We start from the raw sequence: 20,955 nt of genomic DNA, 5'->3' as shown, positions 1-20,955 counted from the left end.
CAAGGAAGGAGGTTGCCCTTCATTTTATATTTAGCTGACTAAAAAGCAAATAAAAGTATTTCAGTCAATACTTTTCTTGCTGAATAGAACATACATAGAAAAAGACTTTACCCTTGAAAATCCCTGGTTTTGCAAAGCCGTTAAAAAGTATCCAGTCCCTAAAGGAGAATGTAAACTGCATTCTAGACAGATTTAATACAGTGTAAATGCATCATGTATTTCTTGTGTTGTTTAACTTGCAAACACACATATATTCATACATAATAATGTCAAAAATGTGTTGACTTACTGTTAAAAACTGCTTATTACCAACTCCGAATTGGTCATCTGCACATTGACTTTAATAAGCAGCATATTTTATACCCCAAATACAGCATAGGAAATGTGACTTCATAAACTATGTTTGCGGAATAAATAGTGTGGGAATACATCCCTAGTAGCATTTGATTCTCATCGGGAGAAAGGTCATAGAGACCTTTATTTGCTTTGAAATGTAAACCCCAGCTGGGATCAGCAGCAGCTGTATGTGCATCATCAGGGAGCTCACCTCATCAGCTTGCTAACTAAAGAGGCGAAGTACCTGCAGGAGCAGCATTTATAATTTGCAGCACAGAGTGTACAATGTGGCTCCTCCAACTGGCACCAATCTGGATGCTTTTTATTTGTAATATGCAAATATTATTATTAATGTAATATTTTTAAAAGATAAATTGCACTGTGAACATGATTGAAACTAAGCTGCAAAATTGGAATAACAACAAAATGTAGAATTTGTATGGTTTGATGTTATTGTTGAATTTTTTTCTATAAACAAGGTTTTAGAAAGTTATTTTATCTTTCTTAAGCTACGTACACACTTCCAATTATTATCGTTGGTAAACGAACGACGAACGATCCTGCACGATATCTGCGAACAATCGTATAGCACCGATCCTGTACATACAGATAATGACACGATCGTTCGCAGATATTGTACACACGATAGATGCGATCGTTTGAACGATACAGGAAGTGACGTGCACCACAGGAAGTGAGCGAACGTTCGTTCACCATGCATGCTCAGACCATGGACGATCAATGAACGACCGTACACACGATAGATGGTCAACGATCATCGTCCAATCCGATCCGCCGGTCCGGTCGTTCATTTCCAACGACTATCCTCGTTCGTCGGCGTCGTTGGTTACTTTTTTTACGAACGATTTTTGTCCAATCTATCGTTCGTCGTTCGTTCGTCGTTCATTTCCAACGATAAAAATTGGAAGTGTGTACGCAGCTTTAATCTCACTCTGTGAATCCGAGAGATCACGTGAAGTGTCTTTCAACAGGACCTCCAAATTTAAATAACCGAGCACCAATGTCACTTTGCTTGCTGGTTTATTTACATTTGTATGATGTCCACGATAATGCAGTGCCCAATCTTGGGCATGGGCAGAAAGAGCAGCCTGCAGCCTCCTGAAATTTGTGACATAAGTATTCCAGGGGCTACGGGTTTCCCCTTCAATCTTTGCCACTGCAATGGTACAGGACAAACCTTAAAATTACATTTTAAAAGTTAATAAAAAAAGTTTTTTTATGTAAAAAAGTTACATAATATTTATATTTTATTGCTAGGGCAGTTTAAAAAGTTTTATCTCTATACATTAGATTTCATTGATTGGAATAGGCAACGTTTGTAACATAATTTCCAGCATTTTTTACATTTTTCAAAACACTTTATTTACTGTTTTTGCCCTACAGCTGTGCTGTACAGATATGAATATTAGTTATTTAAGGTTACATATACACATCATCAATAACAGGCAAATTGATTTATGCCATGGTCGCAGGAAATTGATACATTTAAAAACTACTTTGTAGGTATATAACTGCTAAATAAGACACTAGGATTTCTACGTTAAGGTCAATTAACAGGCATCATCTGCAGCAGGAGCTTCCAATATTTCAATATTTTAAAAGACTCCTGCAGGTTAAGGTCCTCTTCAAACTATGGCGCTACATTGCTGGATGTTTCTGCAAGCACACAAAAGGTACATAAGGAATCATGCTTATTGAGAATGGTTTGCCAACAAACAAGAACGAAACCAAAACAGAACCTACGCTTTTTGTAATTTCTTTTTTTTAATTAATATAAATAATTTTTGTTTTATCAAGCACACTATGTGCACTCTATGTAATAAGAAGTACACTGCAGTGCAAGTCAGTCAACACTTTATGTTCTTGTGTGTTGTAAATTAGTATTACACATTACTATGCAGAAGTTTTTGAAACTGATGTGAAATGCTAGTTGAATGCACCTGGAACTTTGTTACATAGACAAATTCCAACTATGGCCCTGGGCTAACCTGTCTTATGTTTCCATCAAGGTTCTATGAATGTTCCCTGTTAGTTTTACATTTACAATGGCTGTAATTGTATTATATTTATACATCTGTTCTATTTATGTCATTGTTACTGATGTGATTTAGGCTGCTTAGAAAAGGTGTTATAATTATGTTTTCCAATACATTTATATTCATGGAATAACTGACCTTGTGTATGAAATGAAAGTTATTCCAATTGATATGGGTTTCATTAAATTTCAAGTAATTGCAGCTTATGCAAAAACCCTAATTCAGTGCTAAATTAATAAGAGATAGATCCAATTAAACGTGAAATTGCTATTTGGGTATTCAGACGGGACTTTGTTACACCTAATTCTAACTGTGAATTTACCAGTATAACATATTTAATATCATCCAGCTGCCCAATTTATATATACCAAAATGATCTAGTACCTCCTTTTCCCATATAATGAACTTAAGGAGCAACTCTAGGCAAATACTTGCATTATATTTATATTGATTATACACAAATGCCTGTGTCAGGACCCCCAATATATCGATAAAAAAAAGAAGCTAATACCAGCATTTGAAATATCCAAAAACCTATACATTTGTGGCCAAATGTGTAGCACTAAAAAAAATTTAGATCACTGAAAAAATCAGTGCCTCTCAATCAGGTAGTAAGGGTTTCTTAAGCAATGAGCAATGTGTGCCTCTTAGGTTACCACAGACACAAACAATATTTTTGACTATCTGTAAGATTACAGAAAAAGATCTATCTATCCTGTAACATTTTTTGTAATCATAGTTTTGCCAACCCCAAAATGTGTACTAACTATAAGGGTGACATTCTTCCCACTGACCAGCAATGTTAAAGGAATTGTTGCTACTGACCACCAAGCTAATGTACTTTGAGCTGAGATCATTGTTATTATAGCAGGGGTTCCCTAAGACCAGACAGTTATTTCAAGGATTCTGCCTTGAAAAAGGCTAGAATAAACAATTTAAATTCCAAACCAGTACTAATAAATAATAAATACTTTAAATAAAAATGAATGAAGATTATTTGAGTAAAAAAAAAAACTATATCAATGTCCAAAAATTCAACAAAGCCAATTCAGTAAGGGATTGTTACCATTGCAGTCGTCTTCCTTCTGGTGATGATAATATCATCCAACTCTAACCTACATATTTGATCATTTACACCTTCATTGGTATGTATATACATAGAAGGGTTGCTGGGGATGTAAATACTTAATATTACATTTTCTTTATCTCTAGCATATAAAAATGTTTTTAAATCAGACTGACTATGGGAGTTAAAGCTGTTCTTTTGCAATACAAAAGATAGAATAAAGTGTTTTTTTACAGCTCATGGTGACACTGGCATGGCTGGCATGAGTTAAGGCATTTCATTCCAATTGAAAAAGCTGGATATCCCTAGAAAGGAAATGTAGGTATAGAATCTACCTTCCTTCGGGGTAAAGCAAGCCATATAGCTTGGGTGATACTGACAAAACCAAGGGTAATGAGATTGTACATGTTCTGTTTGCTTCATAAGTAATAAAAATAGGCCACATTTTAATGTCCAATATAGATGGGATCATCACGTAGCTGTATTCACTGTTGTGATGGCTCAGTGGTTAGAGGAAAGCTTGGTAATCTCAGTGGTGTCCAGCTATGTCAGTAATCATTGATGCAGAACACATATGAATTCTGTATGCTTTCCTTACGTGAGTTCTATTTTGCAGGCATGACAGTGTATCCAGGTTACTGTAACAATAAACTGAAGTAATTCTGGCAGCATTCTTACCAAAGAAAATTAAGGTCATACTATTATAGGTGTATAGGGCATAGACGTCTTTACCCTGGCTTTATTTTTTTTAAAGAATATTATTTCTTAAAAAGATGCATTTAAACATAAATGGGAGCTGGGTTTAGGTACTGAGCAACTAGTAAAAGTGTTCTACAGTCAAAACTTACATGCTTTTTATGCTTACATCAGTGGTTTTATTAATAATATAGGCCTCAAGTATGGTCCCTGAGATCACTATAGGACTGCATATAACATACACTGTGACTACAATGATACTAGAGTAGATAGCCAGAGACTGTGGACATTCTACAGGAGATCCTAAAGACTGTACATATGCTTCAGGAGTGGATGGAGACTAAAAATATTCTGTAAAAGACAAACTCCATTACAACAACCCTTTAAAATTCAATAGTCCCTCATGCACGGTCCCTATTGTCCTCTGAAAATGAATGTCACCACATTTGATATATCTTTTAGGAAAGTCTACTATAAAAAATCAAAAAAACAGCATTATAAATGGAAATTACAGAAAAGGGAACATAAATGAAACCTAACAAAGCACAGGCCAATTCCTCCATACCTAAGCAGAGAATATACTGACTACTGGCCATTGGGGCACCTCTAGGGCTATAGATTCGGACCAGCTTTTACAGATGCAAACCAAAACCCAATGTTGAATGGCCTTTTCATATAAATAAGTAAAGATTCTACTGTACATGAATCTACAAGGAGCAGAGCTGTATAAACAAATTTGGGGAGCAAGTTAGAGGGAGTGTGGGCTATTTTAAAGCAGAACCAAACTCATTGGTGGGTGGTGAGCTTCTGCCATAATCAGGAAGTATACACAGTGGGTCAGGACCTGTCATCACTGCAGGGATGGGCACCGTCACCTTCACAGCTCCATGACGGACTTCCATGAAGATGGTGATCCTGCTCATTGAATGATGAAACAACAGAGAGGCCAGTAGCCGTAAGAATTAGGCGCAGGGTCACATGACCGGGTGCTAGGCCTAGCCCAGAGCTTTTAAGGGGTTAAGAAAAAGGTAGTGTTGCTAGAGGGGGCTGGGCTAGTATACAACGTGGGGTAGGAGGAGATTAGGAATGGGAGATGTTAAAAGGGCTGGACGATAGTGAGAGGCCCTCTTTTGGAAAGAAAAAGTTTCCCACCCACCCTCCCTCTTATGTTTAGGTAGAGTTGAGAGTTGGGTTCGTATTAGCGGTTGGGGTCTTGGAAGGCAGGGATTCAGTGTATTGGAAAAGTGGTGGATTTTGGCAGGGGGGATCCCCTTTGGTGGGGTCTCCCCCTTTATGGTGAACGGATGATTATGGCTCCTGAAGGCAGTGCTGGGCAGCTAGGGGCCAAGGTGGAGATGTTGGAAGAGTTCAATTCTTGTTGGGTGCGGAGTTTGCCTTCTGAGACCTGCATCTTGGTTGTTTGGGTGTATAATTGGGAGTTTGATAACATTATGGATATTGTTGTAATGGTTATGTATTATTAAAAGGGGAATTAAGTTGTTGGGTTCATTAAGCTATATTCAATGTAATATGTTAACATTATATAATCCCGTTTTAATAATAATTATATTAATAAGGGAGTGTTGTGTTAATTTATGTTAATGTATGCTTATCAATGTGTAAAATGTAATTTTATTTGACATTTATTTTATTTGGATATTTGTTTGTTAATTATTTGGAAAGTTAACTTTATTTAATGGTGTTTTAAATAAACGGCTGCTTGCCAGCCAATTTAAATTCCAAGATTTTGTGTTGGGGTATTTAATGGGGGGGAGTGGCTGGTAAGCAGGGGGAGGTTTGGAAGTAGGCGGTAGTTATGACAATGGTGTTTATAAAGGATGGGCTAGAAGGTCCGAGCTACCCTGGTCATGCACATGTGCAAGAGATACATTATCCCCAGTGGCTGGCATGCACCATATAGTTTAAAGTTTAAACAAAAAGCCACCAGGAGCCAGGGAGTTTGTTATTAATTCCTGGTGGTTTTTGTTTTCTTGGTTTAGGTCCACTTTAGGAACAACTTAACGCAAAGCTACAGTTATCCTTTTAAATGGCAAACCACACTAAAAACAATAGGACTGTAGAAGGTTCCAAAATTCCAGTTCCATTGGATAACCTAACCTTTAAGTCAAATGTAAATTGGGTATAAATCTGTGTGTGATGACAATGTGGCCATGCTGAAGAAAAGCAGGTGCTTTACTTAGCAGTTTGTGTGTACAAAGCTCATGTTAAAACAGTGCTTTCAGCAAATATGCAATGAGCGATCCCTTTAAACATGTGCATCTGAAGCCTCATCTGTATTACCATTTTTTTATTTCATTATTTATTTTATTAGTGTAGTGTGTACAAAGGCGTAAAAGCGGCCTAAATGTGGAAGAATAAGCTTCACACATCAGCACTGGTGGCAGTGCTGGTGTTACAGGATTACAAGCCTTGTTATGTTTTTATTATGAGACTGGTAATGTGATAAAGTTCATTTCAAGTTTATCATTGCAGGTTAGGTCCGGGGGAAGACTTTGTTTTTTCCCACACTGGCTATGTAATAAATCAAGTGCATTTAGTTGAAATTTTTATTTAAAATAGTTATTGTTTATTTTTTACAGTATTTATTGCAGCCTATTATTTAAAGATTTGAGAAATTATTACCCTAATTGTCATAGTGGAAACTGGAGTTTTTTCTCCTTCTGCTGCTGTGACACTGCACAGTTCTCAGGAAAACCAGTATATGGCAAAATATCATTTGCGTTATGATTATGATTTTATTATACATTTTACATAATTACAGCCATGTTATCTTGTGATATAATGACAAAAATGTCAATTTTAAGTAACTGAATTCAATTACTCTCTAAGGCTTGTGAGAGATTTACTTATTGAAGTGGTTCACAGGTTTAAATCAGTGAATGTGTGTTCTCTTCAAACAATATTTTATTAAATCAATTTTTACTTTCCCGTATGCCTATTGTTTGAATTAAAAGCAGGTAAACTGCATAAAAAGAAATAATAGGTTGATTTACTAAGGGCACATTGACTATTCAATTTATTCACTATTCAAGTAAATTATTACCAATGAATTTTTCACTTAGCTTAGTGAATTAGATGTAGTTTTGCTGATTTCAACTATTTACGTGCAAACAAAAATCTGGGGTTTTTAACTTTTCCTTGCATGTGATTGGGTATTCTGTGCATAGTAAAGTTTTACAACATGCACCAAGCTATGCCACAACTGGGTCTTCTGCAGTCATCTATCTATCTATCTATCTATCTATCTATCTATCTATCTATCATAAAAATGATAAATAATGGTGTCATACTGCAATCTCAATTGGTGGGCAATCTCTAATAATGTACAAATAGGGTGATCAGGTGTATAAGGCAGAGCTGTTTCTGGGGACTTTAAATTTTAAATAGTACACCAACCTGCAGTATTCTGCATATAGGGCATAGCAGTGCATAAATGCCTAGAATTTTTTCTAGTGGCAACGTAATACCTTTGTTCTGATTTTGCTGTTTGGGTTAAAGATGCAAATTTACAAAAATATCACATATCTATTTAACTTCAGGCAGGTGTCAATAATATATACATATATATATTATTTATTGTCACATAAATAACATCATTTTTTACACCGTTTTTTGGCATACACACTGGCTAGGATTGATAGATTATTCATTAAATTTGAATCATAATAATTCAGATTGTCAGACTCATTAATTATCAGGCAACATGTGTTGTGGTCTCGGTGCAATAAGTGGCTAGAGAAGCAACAATATGTTTGCAAGCTACACATTAAAAAATAAACACTACAAAACAGCCCAGCTTGAGTGTCTTCGGTATACAGATTAGGTAATTACACAGCAAGCAGTAACAATTCTCACTCTAAAGAGCTCCTGTCTAAAGGATTTACTGTTCTGCCAGAAAAGGGATCACTGATTAAATTCAATTCAGCACTGCAAATTGCTGATTGTAAATGCAGTGAGCATAATTATCTTCCAAATACCAGCTTTGTCTGTGACGTGATAAACAAGAATTTTTTGCAATGTTAAATTGGAAGATAGAAATTATGTTAATTAAAAAACTGATATTTTAACAATATAATCACAAGAATTTGTCCAGGTTCCAAACTAAGTACAGTAAAAAGAGTTTTGTAATACTTACTAAATGAAACTTTGGTGTCTAGGTTTGTTAGAAGACTTTTCTCTCTGTGCTGTGGTCTAGAGGTCTAGCTCTACCAGAATCTGTAGGTCCCAACCACACACCATATAAGAGTATAGGGTGCTAAAGTGTCATTACAGATTGTTCCTAAAGACCAAATCTTTCCTTGATTAAGGGGTCATTGCATGGCCTTTAAATGTTGCATCTTCCCAGTACAGTGAATGATTCAATACATGTTTTCTAAATAATATGGAAAAATATGATGGTGGCATATTTAGTCTGAGGGTTACAAAGAGCTTGATTTGAAGAGACTTCAATTACTTTCAAAGTCTGTTCTTTGCATGTCTCCATAAAAAAAGATGTAACTGAGAATATTTGATGATTTTCCTGCAGTGAGCATGCTGGTAGTGAAGAGGGAATCTCTCTTTGAAGAAGCTGTATATATATCTTATAGTCAATGACTAATAGACCCATAAATGAGAAACATTTAGACATTGTAATAAAGTATAAAAGTACATTACAAAGCATATATTTATCTTTTCTGATATATTTTGTAAAAAGCCCTAATTTTCTGATCCATATAGGAAAGATGACATGAAAAATGAAGGATAAATTTCACAATGTTACAATTTTACAAAAATGTACTTATAGGCAAACTATTTTTTATTTAAAATGCTTGAACATACTGATGTTTCCAAACTGTATATATTTGTTCAGCTGCACTGACATTATTCTTTTGATGAATCTCATTAGGTATCTGTATGTTTTGTGGGATGATAAAATAGTTTGTTAAATCTGCATGTGCACAGGAAACAGACTGTTCTATAGCGCCATCTATCTGCCACAATAGACATGAGATATGTGTATCCCCTCACAGGTGCTTGTGGCAAATGGTACACCACAGGCATAAAATGTAATATGCAATCACCGTCAAGTGTTTAGGTTCATTGTCCATATTGCTGTTGCCTCACTGTGAGAGCAAGCATCTGTTGTTTGCCTTCTACTTTTGTTGGATCCTTTAGTATGCATAATTTAGGCAGGTAAGCATCTGCAGAAATAGCCTGCCACATGGTAAAGGTGATAGCACAATGACTCCTCTGTCGGAATGTGTCCTGTTCTTCTGTTTAACATTTTATTGCTTACATATGATCCTGTTTGACATTTTTACTGATGTAGAAAAAATCTAGGATGGATATCAAACTCATCGTGACATTGCTTATGTAAGGCTGTTAAGTCCACTCATGACAAATGTTTAACACTTGCTTCAAACTATAGATGATTTTAACTTGAACTTGACATAGTTTGTAACTAAATTGATTTTAATAATAAGGAAACCCATTTAAATGTTGTCCCCAGGGGGGAAAAAAAACACGCTTGACCTTCCCACTGTTATCCACGCAAATTACAATAATAACAAAAATACATTGTTTTACTCACCTTATGTCATGTCACATCACCCTTTCCGTTAGTGGAAACTGATAATGGAAAGCTACATCTAGGCCTGCAGTCCAGTCTAATTTCCACCCCTAGTGTTGTAACGTCATGGGCCGCACGGTGGCTCAGGGGTTAGCACTCTGGCCTTTGCAGCGCTAGGTCCCAGGTTCGATTCCCAGCCTGGACATTATCTGCATGGAGTTTGCAGGTTCTCCCCGTGTCTGCGTGGGTACTCCGGTTTCCTCCTACATCCCAAAAAAAAACATGTAGTTACGTTAATTGGCTTCTCCCTAACAATTGACCTTAGACTTTAGTAAAGACACATGACTATGGTAGGGACATTAGATTGTGAGCTCCTTTGAGGGACAGTTAGTGACATGACTATGGACTTTGTACAGCGCTATGTAATATGATGGCACTATACAAATACTGTATATTAATAATCTTGATGCCATTATTTGAACTCCTTGGGACCTTATTACGACCCCTGTGATGGGACCTTCTGAAAGCTAGCGAGAAGCATATACCTCCCACACAGTTCAAAAAAATGAATCTATTTCAATTAGGAAATCAAGTACGGTACATTATTCAAGTTTTTTTCAAATGTAATCTAGCAATTAGCAGGAGGTTGGTGATGTTGTAAAGGGTTATCCTGGAGCTGATTTTTTTATATACTCCTAGGTAAGATTAGGCAAAAGTCTGGTTTTAAAGTTTAAAAGGGCTAGAAATAGTTTGCTTGGTGCTGAACAGAACTTAGTGCACTAACATACAATACAATTAAGCCAGGGAGATTCCTCTATGACTGAGGGGCTTTGGTCAGTTTGTTCTGTGTCAGACTGGGGTTCAGCTTTAATAACAGTTCAAAAAAAGCATGGTGGAGCATGGTGACTCAGAGGTAGCACTCTGGCCTTTGCAGTGTTAGGTCCTAGGTTCAAATCTTGGCCTGTACACTGCATGGAGTTTGCAGGTTCTCCCTGTGTTTGCGTGGCTTTCCTCTGGGTACTCTGGTTTTCTCCCACAATCCAAAAACATGCAGTTATGTTAATTGGCTTCTCCAAAAAATTTACCTTAGCATGTATTAAAAACATATGACTATGATAGGGACATTAGATTGTGAGCCCCTTTGAGGGACAGCTAGTGACATGACTATAGACTTGTACAGCACTGTGTAATATGTTGGTGCTATATAAATACTGTATAATAATAAAAAAGTTGAGATGCTTGTAAAGGTGACAAGCTTTTAGAAGATGTAAACACTAACTGAGTGATATTTGGTATGCTAAAGCAATTTACATCATGAACAATTACAATTGTTTCCCTGCAGCCAATTGCATACATTCCTGAGTGGGCTCCATGATATTTTTCAGTGAAGGTTTTGGACAAAAAAATATTGTTGCCATATACCAACAATGATTAGGTTTATATGTACCCAGGATGCACAGAACAAAATTTGAGTGCTTTTTGAGTAAATTTTGAAGCCCATTTAGGAAACACATCAAACTTTAGTCTCTAGTAACAAAACATCTTCAAATATCAGCTTTCCTATAAACTATAATGAATGTTCCCTTTCACCGAGTAAGCTGATGAAAGAGGTCATTGACCTGCTCAATAATGTTTCATTGGTTGAACAATGGTGAAATGGATTTTTTCTTTTATATGCTTGAACATTTCTTGCAATGGCTTATGCGTTCACACCTATAGCATTTTTTTTCTTTGTGGGCACTTGATTATTTGTTGTTTTTTTTAACTTTGGGGAACAAGATATTTATTTTTAGAAAATACATTTCAATCCCAAAAAGTTCCACACAAGATTTCAGTTTATCTTTAAAAAGACACTTCCACTTGCTTAAAAAATATTGGTAAAAGCACAAAGCAAAGACAAGTATTTTAAAAATGATTACTTGTAGTTTTTCTCTTTTTAATGTATTATGTTAATGGCAAGAGATAATTCCGTGGTGCAGCCCCCTTGTACTCGCACTGTCTTCTTGGAGTGTCTAATTACTGTCTATGCTGGCCTGTGCTGTCTAAGCTCCTCTGCCTCCTGCTGCCCTACATAACCTTTTATGCAGTAGTTGCTGGAGGAGTAAAGAGGAATAAGGTAGAACGTGAGTTTACTATGACTAATTTTGTCACATACATACATGGGGGCACCTTGCAGCAGTCAGATTTTTGATGTTATTAGAGCATTAAATAGCATGCGTAAAAATCCCAATATGCACATAAAGTATTAGGTTGTAAAGATTATAAATATAAAGATATAAAGCAAAGATTAGGTTGTCTAAAGTTAACAAACTGCATATTAAAATGATCGCTAGATCTAGACACCTAAAAGAAAAAATAAATATATAAATCTCATGTAAATGTTGAACATGGCTTTGCCTCCCTCAAGCCTTTCGGTTGGTCATTGTGACCACAATTATGAACCAAAAGAAATGATTAGCAACCAACGGGTAAGACAGGCTTAATTGTTCCAAGAAAAGTTGAGATTTGCATATACATTTTTGGACCTTCTTTTCATTTTGATCTAAGCTTTTTATTCTGCTTATGTATTTTGTCATTAAACTCTCATTTTGCATTGTCCATACTGTGATAGTCTGTACACTATATGAACACTACATGCCATGATGGTTTGGTAGGGAAGAGGATTGTTCTCGCTACACAACCTTTGTCTGGTCATCTTCTTATTGTGGTCAAAGCATGCAACATACATTTAAAAAAAAATGTTTTCTTAACTTTGCATGTCAGCAGTGAATGTTAAAATAGGTTACAGAGTATGCATCTTAGAGGAGATACATTCAATACATGCAGCTTATTTGAATTGGCACTATTGCATACTTGGTATTGCTAATAAGAGGCACTCACAGCACAGAAACTGCAGTATATTACTAAATAGGACTATTACTTTTTTACCTCCTACTGCCTAAATGTTATCTTTAATGAAATGTTATGATTGCATCAGACCCAATTGACACCTCATCTTATTAATGTAATTCTTGGTTCTATTGACTACTGACAAATTTTTTGAAAAGTATAACTTGTGTGTTAATTTATTTTACTCTCCGGTACAGGTTATACAGTTATACTTCTCTGTCATTTGTATTCTAGCATTTTATTAGGCACGGTCTTAGGTCTTAGGTCGGTCTTACTCATTATACCACATTATCTGCTGATCATAAACTTGAAAATTCCTGGGGGTGGATTATTGTTAAATCCTCTCTATATTCAAGCTAGCATCTCTCAGTCCTGGTTCACACACACAGTATGATTCACACTGCACTGTATAATCCTATGTTTTCTTCTTTAAGCAACCTTAGTTTTTAGTAGGTCATGAAGCTGGTTAAGACTTTCTACCAGCAGACCATTTCCTAACATCAATACAACACAGCAGCAGCATTTTACTGCTTTAAAACGACATTTCAGGTTACATGGCTCTCTCATACATTAAATGAGATATGTTTTTGACTCAAAGATCAGTCCACCTTAAACTGGTATATATTTGGGCTACTTCACTCACTGAGATCTCATGTGGACTGCAGTGGCAAGAACTCCTCAATGGCAAAGTTAAGAGTGGGAGTCTTTGGTGGGTGGAAGAAGAGCAGAAATGTGCCTCTGGATAGATACGAGAAGCTGCTTTAACAGAGAGATGTTATTGGAAAAGTTCCTAAGATATAAAAAGACACCATGTGACTAGAACCATTTGTGTTACCTAAATATTCACATTTTCCTTTCAGAAACAGAAAATAATAGACCAGTGGCATACCAGCCAGTGTTTAGTCCATACCACTATCATTGCTCTGGCATGGGACCTGCCAAAGACATTCTTAAAAACCAATGGATAGCATTGCAGGCCATGCACAAGTGAATAGTGAGCCTTTTATCTTAGCATGCCTTTGGCTTTGGTTTTGGAAATGGACAAATGCCTTTTTAAAGCAGGTTTGGACGAAGAGGAAGGAATGTATATCTTAGTTAAAGGCAATTATGAAAATAACCCTCTGCGGCTACCTTAGCACAATGCATGGACACAGTGTAGAATTTTGTCACATCTATCCTTTGCAAGCAGTGTACAAGCCCTTCCGTACTAACAGAAGCAACAGACAGGTGACAATAAAAGGTTTATTGCAACATTTCTGTCCCAGAGTGTTTGATAGTTCAGCTGTGATTCCCCCGAGTGAGCTGAATTGAGCGGTTTTAACACTGCACCGCCTGTTTAGTTATGATCTGGGTCATTGCTTCACTCTACAGCAACCTGCTGAGACAATATTCTTTATGGTCAATAAACTCTGCAAGTCCCTTATGATATCATGTTTAAAAGTGTTATTATAGTGTTACATTAAATGCAGAATAAGAAGTCTATAGCCATTTATCTGCTGAATGGCAGCAGTGCAACATTCTTAGAAAGAATAAAAAATACCCCTCATCCCAACAAAATTGTGTCCCTGGGAGTGTATGGAACACTCGAAATTGAAACATTATTTCAGGTCAAAAGATGGTTCATTTAAAGGTGAACCTTTCAACTTCCCTCAATCATTGTTACATCAAAATATACCCTCATGCTATTGTTCACTCAGGGGAGACATAGGGTTTTCTCAGTTTATAAACATCAGTCCATAAGGCAACATAATAGTGGTTTCTGTGTTATGAAAAAGTCAATTTCACTTCAGTCATTACTTTTCTTGTCCATTTCTCTTTTCTGTATTTTCTGTTACTGCTGTGAGTTTCCTATATCTCCTAGCTGCATATATCTGCATAATCCCTGTATAATAATTGCACCTCGCTGTGTTTAGTAGATGTACTAATAACTTTTTGCAAAATACTGTGTTGGTGGACCAAAGGCAGTAAAGTAAAAAAAAAAAGGTTTGACTATAGAAGGTATTATTGCACGACTGGGTTTCCTAAAAAGCTGGCCTAATTAGGCATAATTATGCCAAAGATCTGTCTGTGCGTTTTTATTAAGAGAGAGCTGTTTACAGATTTTCATTCAAACCATAGAGAAACCAGTGTGCTATTTGCCAACAATTTACTTTGCTGTGTGTGTTGTTTTTTGTCATCTGGAAATACTTAATATTATTATTGTTATTAATATTATTATTATTATTATTATTAATAATAAACAGGATTTATATAGCACCAACATATTACGCAGCGCTGTACATTAAATAGGCCTTCCTAGATTGTTTAAGGTGTAACTAAACCCTTACTTAAAAAATGCAATAAACAGGTCCTTTATTGCATTAGGTACTGGTGATGTCCCTTTTACAATAAAATAACCTTCCCTGCCTGATCACAATTTTTTCACAAGCTTTCCCCCTTCCGACATCTTTTTCTTTTTCGCTTCCAGGTTCCAATTTTCAGCCATTTTAATTGCCGGGCCATGATGACTCCTGAAATGGGTTCGGGAGTTCATTCATCCCCTTAGCTGCTGGGATGCCACCACAATCCAGTACTGTACACTGAGCTGTGCATATTCAGCTTAGCATATTATTAGAACAAAACGATCAGGCAGGTAAGTGTGTTTTATCCCAGAAGGGACATTTCCTGTCTCTTCTGCAATAATGAACCTGCCTGATCATAAGTTTTTTGCTGGGTATTTGATGCTGGAAATTCAAAAAAGCTGCTGTGTCCTGGCTGAAATGTGAACTGCTATTTAGACATTAATATCTATACTACAATATTTCAATGAGATGGTCTTCTCCAAAACACAGCAAAACCAAGGCTACTATTGTAATGGGCAGAAACCAACACAATGCCTTAAAGGAAGGGGGTCCAAGTCATTATTTACTAATTTATTTATTATTGAACTCACAGCAGCCAGTTGTACCTACTGCCAGCTGTATCTACTGCTACCTCATGCTGCTTATTGTTTAACAATACGAGTCTTCTCAAGCACTGTCTGGCAGTCAGCTGTCTATTTAACTCACTGACTAAGACAAAAGGCAGAGGTATTGGAGGTAGCTACATTTACACAAGCTTGTAAAGCAGTAACTGCATTGCTTGTACAACTGTCCATGTCAACAAGCCCATACTGATATTTCTTCATATTGTTTGTTGACAGGCTCATTTATTACTCTGATAATGTGCAGCCTTAAAACAAATTAAACCATCATGTATGTTACACTGTGAGGAAAATTTCAGTAGCTTTGTAATATTACTTTGTATATCTTAAAAAAAATGCAAGCAGGAAGGTCCTTTATCACCTCTTCCTACTGCAATGAAATAAACGCACCTGTCTGTTCATAATTTTTTATTTACACTCACCTGTCCTCACTCCGTTGCAGGCGCTGCCATCTTCACCTGGTGCACTTCCAGGATCAGAATCTTTGGCCATCTTGATTGGCCTTGAAGAAAAGATGTAACTCCTGCACATGTGCACAGGAGTTTATTCATTTCTGGCAGCCACGGTTATGCCAGGATACCCGGCATATTACACAAATTTCAGGTCCTTTGGTAGGGTATGTTGGGGTATCTTTTAGAAATTTGCATTATCATGCAAAACCACATGCAGTAACATGTCCTCTGCAGCATCACATAGATATGAACCATTACAGTTGTGTCATTACAGGCCTAGGGCATAATAAACTTGATTTGTTTACATCTGGCCTGTCTGCACTGATCAACCAAACAGAAGCATGTCTGCAGACATGGTCTGAGATTAACAGGGAAAGTAATCTGCTTCATACTTACTTTCTTCAGTCATTCACTTTGTCATTTATTTATGCCAGAAACACACTTTTTACTTTGTGGCAAGAATCATTATCATTTTAAAAAATGATTTCATCTTCACAAACCTACTTTCAATTATTGGAATTAAAGAAGTGTCCAAAATTTCAACATACACCTGTGCATAAACTGTAAAGATAATATATTGGTCTGGTTATATAATCCCATGTCATGAGTGAAGAAATGTGCTTGTTATCCTAATGCAATCATCTTTATGTTTCCTTCTCCCTCCCTATCACCCTCTCACCCTCTCCTTCCATGGTCCATCATCTTCATCTCCTTGGCCAAGGCAAATTTGTGCTTCAACAATAAATTTTACTTTTATCCAATCACCCATAGTCCATGACTGCTTCTCTTTAGCCAACTGTAACCTTGTTTTCTTCTGTTTAGGTGTAATGGTATTTTACATTTGGCTTTTCTCTATGTAAATCCCATTTCCTTTAGGCAGTTTGTTACGGTTCAGTCACACTGACTCCTGTTTCAGTGCATTTGCTTTTCATTTCTTTTGTTGTGTATTTTCTATTTCCCCTTTGCAAATCACCAGGTTATTTGATAATTTTTTATTCCAGAGTTATGTTATTTCTTAACTTCCCCCCCCTATGTCTGAAAAAAACATGTGCCATTCATTTTAAAAAATGTAATTTAGAAAAACAGCTGAATTATTATGCTGCCAATGTAATGATCCATGATCTTAGTGAGTTTATGAGCCAATAATTCTGGAGGTGGGAGAGAGTTATCCCATTGCTCCCAAAGTTGATACTTGCAAAGCAAACTTCCATACGTTTTAAGGTTTGTAGTGTGCCCAAGGAGACATTAAAATGAATATGCGGACACCTTGCAAAAGCATGATTTATTATTACTGTTGGAGATTTAAATTATAACTTTTAAGGTTTACTTTAGCAAATTTCTGACTTCTGGCCACAATAATATTAAGTGTGATGTACAGCAGAAAATCTGACATATGCTGCTAAGAGGAGGGACAAAACTTCTGCTGCTTGCATAATTATTAGCCCAGCAGGAGATTCAGGAAAAGAGAACATAGCGCATTGAGGATCTAAATTTTTGTTATAATAATTACAATCTAATTGTCAACAAAACAGGGTGCAGTGTGCATCTGTAGTGTCTTCTTTCACAATATTTAAACACAAGTTTTTTTTTCTTACGTGTGATGCTGTATAGTAATATTTTAGAATATTTATTTGCTTTTATATTTACCCAAAATTTATACAGGAGGCATAACTGAAATGTAAAAAAAAAATCTGTGTTAAGCATGCATTAAATAATTCACACCTCTTTAATATTGGAGCAGGAAGGTATTCCACAAAGGCCAGCATTTCCGTATCTTCATGTTCACGCCTGAACAGATTCCTGTTCATAAAATGAGTGGCTTTCACAAGGCACGCAATCTCTAAGCCCTAGAAACAGCAGAGGGAAACTGTACATATTTTTTGTTACTTTCATCCTATATTTTAAAAACTTTAGGCTAGGCAGATATTTATTTTGTTTTTATTTATATATTTTGTTGTTTAAGGCAGGGCAGACATTTAACTAACTTGCTAATATATAATAACAAAGCAAAACTCATTTTAAAGCTGTAGGTCCAACCTAACTCTTTAGTCTTGCAGAGTTGCACAGGATTTTCTTCTGTATTGAAAATGCTTACTCTGAATTTAAAGCACCTCATAATGTGCTTTAGAAGCTGCAGCAAGTCACAGAGCCTTATTTCCTGGCTCAAGGACATCCTGCACTCCTCCAGACTGATGCCCAGCTAGCAAGGTAATTTATATTTGCATAACCCATCTCAAGAGCAAACTCACTACTTGTTGGCGCTGAGCACTCTTGAAAGACGTATTGCGGTAGAGTTCTGCGATAACCCAGGTGCTGCAATGAAGTGAACAAGCTACATAAAGACAATAATTAACAGGAAAGCAAAAACACAGTACATACAGTAGACCTAATTCATTCAGATTCTATGAATGTTCAGACTCTATGAAATAAAAAAGTATTATCTCATATGTATTTATGGCTCATTGTATATTGTGCTGTACATGTTACACAGCAAAGGGATTCTACTTAAAACTGACAAAGGAACAAATTTGAAAACACTTAAAATACTGCACAGGGATAATAGCATAACTGGTAATAACTGAGAAGAGGCATTTATGACATACTGATATCTCCAAACCTGCTTATCTGATAAAGCAAACCTGCCCTGGAATACATCAAAATCTTGCAAGCAAAACATTTGTACATGCTCCTAAAGAAAAGTGTACAAATAGGAACCTTGTTTTGAATAAGTAATATTTGTAGGTTATAGAAGGTTAACTAAAAAGGAGAAAGATGAACCTTCTGAAACCTCAGAAAGAAAATATGTGAGATCCTGTGAGGGTACCCTAGCTAGAAGCTTGATTCATATGGTTCATACAGCGCTACAGCCTCAGCCAGCATCATGAGAAGAAATGCAATGCTCCCTGTTCTATAAAAGTGAATGAGAATTAAAGCTAAAGATGATATCTCTCAGCTTGGATGCTTGCAGAACCTCCTGAAGGCAAACATGCAATTGACAGTGACAGCACTGACAAGCAGAGGAGGCATGAAAAGATCAATGCCAGTACCAAGCACAGTGATGTCAGCTATCATTACCTCCGAGACCCCATGGAACAAAACGTTCCTGAATACTGGAAGATTAAAACTGATGATAGAGGAGGCATTGAAAAAAAGAACCCTACTAAAAAGTGAAAAGGGGGAAAAAATTATTAACCAAGGACCATTTTAGCTGTGTGTAAAGGTAGCATGCTGCTCACTAATGTATGGGGTTCATTCTTACACTGTCAACCAATCCAAATAGCATTTTTCCCACTGATTGATTATAGCAGGGATCCCCCATGACCTTAAAATTTTTTTAGGAGTTACTTAGGTGAAGTTAAGAAAGGCTGGAATATTAATTGAATAGATATTCTTTGTGCTCAAACTGTAAAAAAGCAATGGAATTCGTGACTCTGAAACATTATAGCAAAATGTGATGAGTTATGAATCACTCTCAAGTAAATATGGCTGTCTCCTTTTGTCGAGTTTACAGCAATAACAGAAAAACATTGTGAGGTGTATTGTAATTTTCTGGTGTGATAATCACTTGTTTCTGAAAATAATTCCTGACAAGAACTGTGTTCCCATGTGGTATGTTATGTGATGGTGTAGAGACTGTTTATTGCAGTTTTGCTCATTGGAACTTGAGGAAACTGAATAGGCAGAACGACCTGCGAGACTTGGCATTATTGGAAATACACAGCATATAGTAATGATGTAGCAGCACAATTCATCACTGATTTCCCCTCTGTGCCAAATTTGAACTGCTGAGCAATGCACAACTAATGATATTTTTTGTCATATATAATGTGTTTATGCTGCAATTCTTTTTTGTGAAATTGCATAGTCATAAAGCTAATCTTCAGGCAACAAAAACATACATAACTGAAAGATTTGTATGCACAATGTCTTACATTGTATAAGATTCTGATTAGCCAGTCTGTTTACCATGGAAGCACCTTTAAGCTACGTACACACGCCCAACGGTTCTCGCCCGATAATTAGCTCAGGGCTGATATCCCGCAAGAATCTGGCGTGTGTAAAGCACAAGTCGTCCATCGTCCGAACGACCGTCCTGGCAGATCCACGGACGATGGACGGCTAACGATCCCAATGGAAGTGAAGGGGGAGAGCGCCCAGTGAGGTGCCGCCCTGTTGTTCTCCCCCTCCCCTCTTCATAGAGCAGAAGGGTGCTGCAGCACTTGTTCATATATCGTGCAGTGCTAGTCGTTGGAAAGGATCAGGAAAGATCCTTTCCAACAACTATTATTGCACGTGTGTATGCGACTTAAGACAGCTTAGCCATGCCAGTTACTTCAATTTTGTCCAGTATGGTTAAACATTACAACCTGGACACTTCCCCTCACATACCCCCCGCTAATTGTATAATGAATGGTAATCATAACTATATTGATAGTCATTGTTCTGCTGTTGAAGCTGAACTAAACAAAAAAAAAAACCTCAAACTCATCTTTACTACCACCATGTTTTAACAAAATTTAGGAAGCATCCAAAAAAGTTTTGGCTTGGGGGATTTGTATTTCGTTTAGGTTTATGCATTTAAAAACATGTTTTTACATATAATTTGTTTAATTATCTTTTAACTATAATTTTACTATTTTGTTGTTTTTAAGGACAAAAATAGGTTTCCCAAAAAGCATACAGCAGAATCTGTTTGCTTTTAAATTGTTTTCCTCTAATTAATATTTCCAATGGCTTCATATGAATGGAGTTGTGTAAAAAGCTTGAACTAATGAGCTACTTCTTCTGGTTGGGAATATAAAAATTAGATATTAATTTGCAAAAGTTTTTATATAGATGACCTGTTTTCTGAGTGCCTTGTTTAAAATAATGGAAGCACCAGAAGGATAGACTGGGAGTGTAGATGGTACAAGCATTTGCAGGCTTAT

At 36.4% G+C, this 20,955-nt stretch overlaps 1 protein-coding gene and 1 long non-coding RNA gene across 2 annotated transcripts in view; one reads left to right on the top strand and one right to left on the bottom strand.

Annotated features, from left to right (window-relative positions):
• Positions 1–20,955, top strand: part of MTUS2 (microtubule associated scaffold protein 2) — a 273,935-nt gene that overhangs the window by 139,690 nt on the left and 113,290 nt on the right. The window lies entirely within an intron of this gene.
• Positions 9,888–19,057, bottom strand: LOC140326177 (uncharacterized). The gene is made up of 3 exons (XR_011919796.1): positions 18,277–19,057; positions 17,750–17,874; positions 9,888–9,987 (listed from the first exon to the last, which is right to left on the bottom strand). It is a non-coding gene; the product is annotated as an uncharacterized lncRNA (long non-coding RNA).

Source organism: Pyxicephalus adspersus, chromosome 1, assembly GCF_032062135.1.
Source record: "Pyxicephalus adspersus chromosome 1, UCB_Pads_2.0, whole genome shotgun sequence".
NCBI lineage: Eukaryota > Metazoa > Chordata > Amphibia > Anura > Pyxicephalidae > Pyxicephalus > Pyxicephalus adspersus.
Note: the sequence above shows the minus strand (reverse complement) of the source record. Positions and strands in the feature narration are given on the sequence as shown.